Genomic DNA, 10,513 nt, shown 5'->3' with positions numbered 1-10,513 from the left:
AAAAATGGTGCAAAATGTTAAATCTGGTTATTTGGTTAGGAAGTATATTGGAGTTTTTATGCATTTTTGTGACTGCTCTGTAAGTCTGAAATTATTTCAAAGTAAAAAGTTATGGTTAGGATAGGAGCCAAGATGGCGGCGACTTAGTGAGGTGTGGGATTTAGTTCGTCCTCCAGAGCAGTTAGTAATAGTACAGGAACAGTACAGAACAGTCAGGAACAGTACAGAACAACTAATGGGGCCACGTCAGTGACCGGACACACAGCATACCTGAGTCTGGACCAGCTGGACTGGCTGTGAGCCCACCCAGAACTGTGAGTTCTCCAAGCTGTGAAGCCGGCACCCCTCCCACAAAGGCTGCTTCCCAGAGGGGAAAGGAAAGAGAGTTTACCAGCAGCAAGGCTGAGCGCAACCAAGCTCCAAATTGTGGAATTAACTGACAAATTCTTACTACTAAAAATAGGCCCCCAGCTCAGCTGAACCTCAAGTAAAAGCTGAGGTTGCTGGGTTTTGCCCTGGTGCAGAGCAGGCAGGGCTGATGGAAAACAAAAAACAACAGGTTTTTTGATCAGACAGCACAAAATACTTGAAAGGGTCTGGGCCCTGAAGGAAAGGAGGGGACACATAGGACCTGGATATACACAAAGCAATGTACCAACTTAAGCTCTTGATTGGCAAACCCATGGAACAGGGTCCTGCTCAGAAAGGGATTTTTTTTTTCTTTTTCATCTTTGTGGCTGTGTTTCTACAGCTTGACTACTCTTTGAATACAGCTGCAAGGTTTCTCAGTCTCCAACTGTCCCAGGCATGGGCAGAATTAAGCTTGTTTGAGAGTTTATCTGGAGGCTGTGCCTTCCCCAGGAGAGGGGTGGGGCCCACCTCAGGTGGAATCCCTCCCTCAAGGAATTCAGGTCCCAGGGTCTGGAAAACTGAAGCTATTAAAGTTAGACTGCAACCTCTCCTCTGTCTCAACCATGCCCCAGTGGGGAGAGTCTGCTGAAGTTAAAAGTACCACATCACCTTATGCTGGTGGGACCCACAGGCAGACAAGAGCCACATATCAGGCAGGACAGGAAAAACAGAGTCCAGAGGCTTCATAGAAAGTCTTTCAACCACTGGGTCTCACCCTCAGAGAAAACTGATGCAGGTGACTCTTTCCTCTAGAGAGGAGGCCAGTCTGGTCTGGGAAAATCTGTCTGGGGTCTATAATACCTAAGTAGACCCTCCTAAGGGGGCAGAAAAAGGCACATAACAGGGAGGGCAAGAAACAAGACAACAAGAACTGAAAAATTCTGATCTTTTAAACACAATTCTAGAGGTCTAGAATAAGCTGAACTGAATGTCAAAGAAGAGATAGATAACAAGTCACCTAGCAAGAAAATCCTAGGTAAAAAAAGTAAAAACAATCCCCAGAATAAACTAATTAAGGAAATTAAGTGCCTAGATGCCAGCAAAAAATAATGAATCATACTAGGAAAATTGAAGATATGGCCCAGTCAAAGGAAAAAACCAACAATTCAAATGAGATACAGGAGTTGAAACAATTAATACAGAATGTTCGAACAGACATGGAAAAGCTCATCAAAAATCAAATCAATGAATTGAGGGAGGATTTAAAGAAGGCAAGGAATGAACAGAAAGAAGAAATCGAAAATCTAAAAAAAACAAATCACAGAACTTATGGGAATGAAAGGCCCAGTTGAAGAGATGAAAAAAACAAGGGAAACCTACAGTGTTAGATATCAAGAGGCAGAAGTCAGGATTAGTGAACTGGAGGATGGGACATCTGAAATCTGACAAGCAAAAGAAAATATACGGCAAAGAATGGAAAAATATGAGCAGGGACTCAGGGAATTGAATGACAACATGAAGCGCACAAATATACATGTCTGTGGGTGTCCCAGAAGGAGAAAAGAAGGGAAAAGGAGGAGCAAAATGAATGCAAGAAATTATCACTGAAAGTTTCGCAACTCTTATGAAAGACTTAAAATTATAGATCCAGGGCGGGCCGCGGTGGCTCAGCGGGCAAAGTGCTTGCCTGCTATGCCGGAGGACCTCGGTTCGATTCCCGGCCCCAGCCCATGTAACAAAAAACGGAAAAACAAAATACAATAAAACAAGAAAATGTTTAAAGATGTTTCCCTTTCTTCCTTCCTTCCTTCCTTCTATCCTTCCTTCCTTCTCTCTGTCTTTCCTTTAAAAAAAAAAAAAAAAAAAAAAAAAAAAAAATTATAGATCCAAGAAGTGCAGCATACCTCAAACATAATAGATCCAAATAGATGTACTCCAAGACACTTACTAATCAGAATGTCAGATGTCAAAGAGAAAGAGAGAATCTTTAAAGCAGCAAGAGAAAAGCAATCCATCACATACAAGGGAAGCCCAATAAGACTATACGTAGATATCTCAGCAGAAACTATGGAGGCAAGAAGACTGTGGTATGAGCAAGTGGAAGCAGCAATGGAAGCCCTCAGCTCAGACCCTGCCCTGCCCATGGATGAAAACAAGTTTATCGACACCTCCCGCCTGGTGTATGATGACATCCGGGACATCAGGAAAGCAGTGTTGATGATAAGGACTCCTGAGGAGCTGGAAAACTCTGACTTTGAGACAGAAGATTTTGATTTCAGAAGTAGAACAAGCATCCAGACAGAAGATGATCAGCTGATTGCTGGCCAAAGTGCCCCAGGCAATCATGGCTCAGCTTCCCCAGGAGCAAAAAGTGAAGATTGCGGAACAGGTAGCCAGCTTCCAGGAAGAGAAGAGCAAGTTGGATGTCGAAGTGTCCAAATGGGATGACAGCGGCAATGACATCATTGTGCTGACCAAGCAGATGTGCATGATTATGATGGAGATGACTGATTTCACCCAAGGTAAAGGACTGCTCAAAAATACATGTGATGTCATCAGTGCTGCCAAGAAAATTGCCAAGGCAGGATCCAAGATGGATAAGCTTGGCCGTACCATTGCAGACCACTACCCAGATTCAGCCTGCAAGCAGGACCTGCTGGCCTACCTGCAGAGCATCGCCCTCTACTGCCACCAGCTCCACATCTGCAGCAAAGTCAAGGCCGAGGTGCAGAACTTCGGCAGGGAGCTCATTGTCTCTGGGGTGGACATCGCCATATCCCTGATCCAGGCAGCCAAGAACCTGATGAATGCCATGGTGCAGACCGTGAAGGCATCCTATGTGGCCTCCACCAAATACCAGAAGTATCAGGGTATGGCTTCCCTCAATCTCCCTGCTGTATCATGGAAGATGAAGGCATCTGAGAAAAAGCCCTTGGTGAAGAGAGAGAAACATGATGAGACACAGACCAAGATTAAATGGGCATCACAGAAGAAGCACGTGAACCCTGTGCAGGCCCTCAGCAAGTTCAAAGCTATAGACAGCATCTGAGTCTGCCCCCTACTGCCCCACCCTTCAGGGTTCCTAAAGATCAGCTGCTGTCTTCCACACAAATGTATATACTAAATAGAACACTGATGTTAGATTCCATAGGGAACTAGGCAGATTTTAAACCTGGTTAGGTGGTAAATTTTGCAAGGACATTTTTGTGTTTAAGTTGGTCAAAACTGCTTTTAGAATTCAGAAGCATATTTCTAGCTATATATTTTTAAATAAGCTTAAATAAAAAGAAAAATCCCACAACAAAAGAAAACCCCATATTAGGTTGTTAGTAATACCCCAGGCCAAGCTGTGATGCTCACTCCCTCAGGGGGAGCAGCTGGGGCACATGGACTGGTAGCAGTGAGCAACCTGGTGTTGGAGGAAGTAGCCCTGGGAGAAGGAACATTCCCAGAAAGGTCTTCAGGGGGACAAACTATATGAAACTCAGTAAAACAATGCGTCATGGATAAAACTAATTACTCTCTTTATGACATAAAATGAAAATTTTAATGCATGGTTAAAATTACTAATGTACTTTGCTATAGGACATAAATAAAGTTGCTTTTTTCAGGCTGAGAAAAAAAAGAAGACGACTGTGGTACGATATATTTAAGATACTAAAAGAGAAAAACTGCCAACCAAGAATTCTATATTCAGCAAAATTGTCCTTCAAAAATAAGGGGGAAATTAAAATATTTTCAGACAAAAAAATCACTGAAAGAACTTGTGATCAAGAGACCAGCTCTGCAAGAAATGCTAAAGGGAGCACTAGAGAGAGACAGGAAAAGATAGGAGAGAGAAGAGTGTAGAAATGAAGACTATCAGTAAAGGTAAAAAGAAGAAAAATTAGATATGCCATATAAAATCCAAAAGGCAAAATAGTAGAAGAAAGTACTGCCCTTACAGTAATAACACTAAATGTTAATGGATTAAACTCCCCAATCAAAAGACGTAGACTGGCAGAATGGCTTAAAAAACAGGACCCATCTATATGCTGTCTACAGGAGCTACATCTTAGACTCAAGGATAAACATAGGTTGAAAGTGAAAGGGTGGGAAAAGATATTTCATGCAAACACAATCAGAAAAGAGCAAGAGTGGCTATACTAATATCCCACAAATAAGACTGTAAAACAATTAAAAGAGACAAAGAAGGACACTATTAATAAAAGGAACAATTCAACAACAAGACATAGCAATCATAAATATTTATGCACCGAGCCAGAGTGCTCCAAAATACATGAGGCAAACACTGAAAACACTGAAAAGAGAAATAGACACATCTACCATAATAGTTGGAGACTTCAATTCCCACTCTCATCAATGAACAGAACATCTAGACAGAGGATCAACAAAGAAACAGAAAATTTGAATAATACAATAAATGAGCTAGACTTAACAGACATTTATAGAATATTACACCAAACAACAGCAGGATACACCTTTTCCTCAAGTGCTCATGGATCATTCTCAAGGATAGACCATATGCTGGGTCACAAAGCAAGTCTCAATAAATTTTAAAAGATCAAAATCATACAAAACACTTTCTCAGATCATAAAGGAATGAAGCTGGAAATCAACAATAGGCAGAGTGCCAGAAAATTCACAAATATATCAACAACACACTCTTAAACAACCAGTGGGCCAAGGAAGAAATTACAAGAGAAATCAGTAAATATCTTGAGGCAAATGAAAATGAAAACACAACATATCAAAATTTATGGGACGCAGCAAAAGCAGTGCTAAGAGGGAAATTAATTGCCCTTAATGCCTATATCAAAAAAAAGAGCAAAAATCGAGGAATTAACTGTCCACTTGGAAGAACTAGAGAAAGAACAGCAAACTAACCTCAAAGCAAGCAAAAGGAAAGAAATAACAAAGATTAGAGTAGAAATAAATGAAATTGAGAAAATAAAAAAAAACAGAAGTTGGTTCTAGGAGAAAATCAGTAAGATGGATGGACCCTTAGCAAGGTTGACAAAAAAGAAGAAGAGAGAGGATGCAAATAAATAAAATCAGAAATGGAAGAGGAGACTTGACCACTGACCCTGCAGAAATAAAGAAGGTAATGAAGACACTATAAACAACTTTATGCTAATAAACTCAACAATGTAGATGAAATGGATAACTTCCTAGAAAGGCATGAACAACCAACACAGACTAAAGAAGAAATAGACAACATCAACAAACCAATCACAACTAAAGAAATTAAATCAGTCATTAAGAAGCTCCCCCCCCAAAAAAGTCCAGGACCAGATGGCTTCACATGTGAATTCTGCCAAACATTCAAGAAAGAATTAGTACCAATCCTGCTCACACTCACCAAGAAAACTGAAGAGGAGGGAAGGCTACCTAACTCATTCTATGAAGCCAACATCACCCTCATACCAAAGCCAGACCAAGATATTACAAGAAAAGAAAATTACAGATCAATCTCTCTAATGAATGTAGATGCAAAAATCCTCAACAAAATTCTTGCAAATCGAGTCCAGCACCACATTAAAAGAATTATGACCCATGACCAAGTAGGATTTACCTCAGGTATGCAAGGATGGTTCAACATATGAAAATCAATTAATGTAATACATCCTATCAACAAATCAAAGCAGAAAAACCACATAATCATGTTGATTGATGCAGAAAAGACATTTGACAAAATTCAACATCCTTTCTTGTTGAAAACACTTCAAAGGATAGGAATTGGAGGGAACTTCCTCAACATGATAAAGGGAATATATGAAAAACCCACAGTTAACATCATCCTCAGTGGGGGAAAACTGAAAACTTTCCCTCTAAGATCAGGTACAGACAAGGATGTCCACTAATACCACTGCTGTTCAACATTGTGTTGGAATTCTAGCCAGAGCAATTAGACAAGAAAAAGAAATACAAGGCATCAAAATTGGAAAGGAAGAAGTAAAACTCTCACTGTTTGCAGATTATATGACACTATATGTCGAAAACCCTGAAAAATCCACAGCAAAATTACTAGTGCTAATAAATGAGTACAGCAAAGTGGCAGGTTACAAGATCAACACCCAAAAATCCGTAGTGTTTCTATACACTAATAATGAACAATCTGAGGGGGAAATCAAGAAAAAATTCAATTTACAATTGCAACCAAAAGAATAAAATATTCAGGAATAAATTTAACTAAGGATACAAAAGACCTATTCAAAGAAAACTATAAGAAATTGCTAAAAAGTAACCACAGAAGACCTAAAATAAATGAAAGGGTATACCATGTTCATGGATTGGAAAACTAAATGTAGTTAAGATGTCAATTCTACCTAAAGTGACTTATAGATTCAATGCAATACCAATCAAAATCCCCAAAACTTACTTTTCAGAAATAGAAAAACCAATAACCAAATTTATCTGGAAGGGCAGGGTGCCCCAAATAGCTAAAAATATTCTGAGAAAGAAAAATGAAGTTGGAGGATTCACACTACTTGACATTTAGGCATATTATGAAGCTAAAGTAGTCAAAACAGCATGGTACTGGCATAAAGATAGACATACTGACCAATGGAATCAGATAAGAGTGTTCAGATATAGACCCTCTCATCTATGGACAACTGATTTTTGATAAGGCAGTCAAGTCAACTTACCTGGGATAGAACAGTCTCTTCAATAAATGGTGCCTAGAGAACTGGATATCCACATGCAATAGAATGAAAGAGGATCCATATCTCACACCCTATTTAAAAATTAACTCAAAATGGATCAAAGACCTAAACATTAGATTTAAGACCATAAAACTTTTAGGAGAGAATGTAGGGAAATATCTTATAAATCTTATAATAGGAGGCCGTTTTCTAGATCTTACACCCAAAGCACGAGTATTGAAGAAATAAATAAATAAATGGGAATTCCTCAAAATTAAACACTTTTGTGCATCAAAGAATTTTGCCAAGGAAGTAAAAAGACAGCCTAAGACAATGGGAGACAATATTTGGAAATGATATATCAGATAAAGGTCTAGTATCCAGAATATATAAAGAGATTGTTCAACTCAACAACAAAAAGACAAACAACACAATTACAAAATAGGCAAAAGACATGAACAGACACTTCTTAGAAGAGGAAAAACAGATGGTCAAAAGGCACAATAAAAGATGCTCAACTTCCCTGGCTATTAGGGAAATGCAAATCAAAACCACAATGAGATATCATCTCACACCCACCAGAAAGGCCATTATCAATAAAACAGAAAACAAGAAGTGCTGGAGAGGATGTGGAGAATGAGGCACACTTATCCACTGTTGGTGGGAATGTCAAATTGTACAACCACTGTGGAAGGCAGTTTGGTGGTTCCTTAGGAAGCTAAGTATAGAATTGCCAACTGCCAATGATCCGGCAATACCATTGCTAGGTATCTACTTAGAGGACACGAGGGTAAGGACACAAATGGATATTTGCACACCACTGTTTGTAGCAGCATTATTTACAATTGCCAAGAAATGGAAACAGCCCAAATGTCTATCAACAGATGAGTGGCTAAACAAGCTGTGGTATATACATATGATGGAATATTATGCAGCTGTTAAGACAAAATAAAGTTATGAAGTATGTAACAACATCGGTGGACCTTGAGGATTTTATGCTGAGTGAGATTAGCCAAAAACAAAAGGACAAATACTGTATGGTCTCACTGATATGAACTAACATTAGTGATTGAACTTGGAGAATTTCAGCCAAGTACAGAGACCATCAGGAGATAGAAATAGGGTAGATATTGGGTAATTAGAGCTGAAGGGATACAGATTGCACAACAGGACTGATTGTAAAAATTCAGAAATGGATAGCACAATATTACCTAACTGTAATACAATAATGTCAGTACACTGAATGAAGCTGAATGTGAGAATGATAAAGGGAGGAGGGCTGGGGCACAAATGAAATCAGAACGAAAGATAGACGATAAAGACTGAGATGGAATGCCTAGAGTGTGCAATGATAGTGACTAAATGTACAAGTTAAAAAAATGTTTCTACATGAGGAAGAACAAAGGAATGTCAATATTTCGGGGTGTTGAAAATAGAAAGTAATTCATATTTTAAAACTTTAACTTATGTGCAATACTAAAACAAAAAATGTTCATTTGGTAAAAAATTTTATATTTTGACTAGTGCATTTCCTAATATATCTTATATGGACAGTTTAATGGAACACTGTAAGTACATGGAACATTGAGTAGGGCATGAGATTTTGTAGGTCTGTCCAGCGTGATGCCCTGAAAAATCCCAGAGTGTTTGAACAGTGAATAAAAAAGTATTTGCAAAGTCCCCTTGGGGGAATGGCAAGAAAGGGGGAAAATTCAACTTTACTATGTGGAGAATTCCCGATATTCTCACAAGCAGTGGGGACAACCAAAGCAATAGCCTGAGCCCTCAATCTTGGGTTTTGTTCATACGAAACTTATCCCCACAAAGAATAGGTTAAGCCTGCTTAACATTAGGCCTAAGACTGGAGGGAACTGCCTAAAAATATAGAGCTGTGTTCCAGTAGCTATGCTTCTTGAAGATGATTGTATAATGATATAGCTTTCACAAAATGACTGTGTGATTGTGAAAACCTTGTGTCTGATGTGGCTTTTATTTACCTTGTCAACAGATGAGTAGAACATATGGAATAAAAATAAATAATAGGGGGAACAAATGTTAAAATAAATTTAGTTTGAAATGCTAGTGATCAATGAAAGATAGGGGTAAGGGGTATGGTATGTATAAATTTTTTTCTGTTTTCTTTTTATTTCTTTTTCTGAATAGATGCAAATGTTTCAAGAAATGATCATGATGATGAATATGCAACTATGTGATGATATTGTGAATTATTGATTATATATGTAGAATGGAATGATCAAAAGCTAAGAATGTTTGTGTTTGGTGTTTTTTGGTATTTTAAAAAATAAATTAATTAAAAAAAAAATTAGGCCTAAGACCCACCCCTAGAGAACCTGTTTTGTTGCTCAGATGTGGCCTCTCTTAGCCAACATGAAAAGCAAACTCACTGTTCTCCCCCTCTCTACGTGGGGCACGACTCCCAAGGGTGTAAACTTACCTGGCAACGTGGGACAGAATTCTGATATGAGCTGGGACTCAGCATCAAGGGGTTGAGAAAAAATTCTCGACCAAAAGGGGGAAGAGAGAAATGAGACAAAATAAAGCGTTAATGGCTGAGAGATTTCAAAGTTGAGAGGTTATCCTGGAGGTTATTTTTACACATTATACAGATATCACCTTTTTAGTTAAGGTATATTGGAGAGGCTAGAGGGAAGTGCCTAAAAATGCAGAGCTGTGTTCCAGTAGCCATGTTTCTTGAAGACGATTGAATAATGATATTGCTTTTGCAACATGAATGTGTGATTGTGAAAACCTCGTGTCTGATGCTCCTTTTATCTATGGTATGGACAGGTGAGTAAAACATATGAATTAAAAGTAAATAAATAATAGGAAGAACAAATGTTAAAATAAATTTAGTAGATTGAAATGTTAGTGATCAATGAAGGGGAGTGGTAAGGGGTATAGAAAAAAATAGGGGAAACAAAGGCTAAAATATATTGGGTAGATGGAAATACTAGCAGTCAATGAGAGGGAGGAGTAAGGGGTACGGTATGTATGAATTTTTTCTTTTTTGTTTTTATTTCTTTTTCTGAATTGATGCAAATGTTCTAAGAAATGGTTATGGTGATGAATATACAACTATGTGATGATATTGTGAGTTATTGATTATATACCAAGAATGGAATGCTCATATGTTAAGAATGTTTATATTTGTATGTAATTTGTTTTGTTTAAAAAAAAAATTAAAAGTTAGCAGTGCTGCTTCCGGGCCAAGATGGCAGCTTAGCAATGTGTGTATTTTAGTTCATCCTCCAGAACAACTACTAAATAACCAGAAACAGTACAGAACAGCTCCTGGGGTCACGTCAGTGACTGGACACACAGCGTACCCCAGTTTGGACCAGCTGGACCGGCTGCGAGCCTCCCCAAAACCGTGAGTTCCCAAGCCATGGCGTCCGGTGCCCCTCCCCCACAGGCTGCTTCCCAGAGGGGAAAGGAAAGAGACGTTACCAGCAGCAGGGGCTGAGCCCAACCAAATGCCAGTTGTAGAATTAATT

General features: G+C 38.8%; 1 pseudogene; it reads left to right on the top strand.

The window, feature by feature from the left end:
• The first annotated feature begins 2,406 nt into the window (after positions 1–2,406).
• On the top strand, positions 2,407–3,508 carry LOC143674867 (catenin alpha-1 pseudogene; annotated as a pseudogene).
• Positions 3,509–10,513: the final 7,005 nt, after the last annotated feature.

This window comes from Tamandua tetradactyla, chromosome 2 (genome assembly GCF_023851605.1).
Source record: "Tamandua tetradactyla isolate mTamTet1 chromosome 2, mTamTet1.pri, whole genome shotgun sequence".
In the NCBI taxonomy this organism is placed as follows: Eukaryota; Metazoa; Chordata; class Mammalia; order Pilosa; family Myrmecophagidae; genus Tamandua; species Tamandua tetradactyla.
This window is presented reverse-complemented; position numbering and strand designations above follow the sequence as displayed.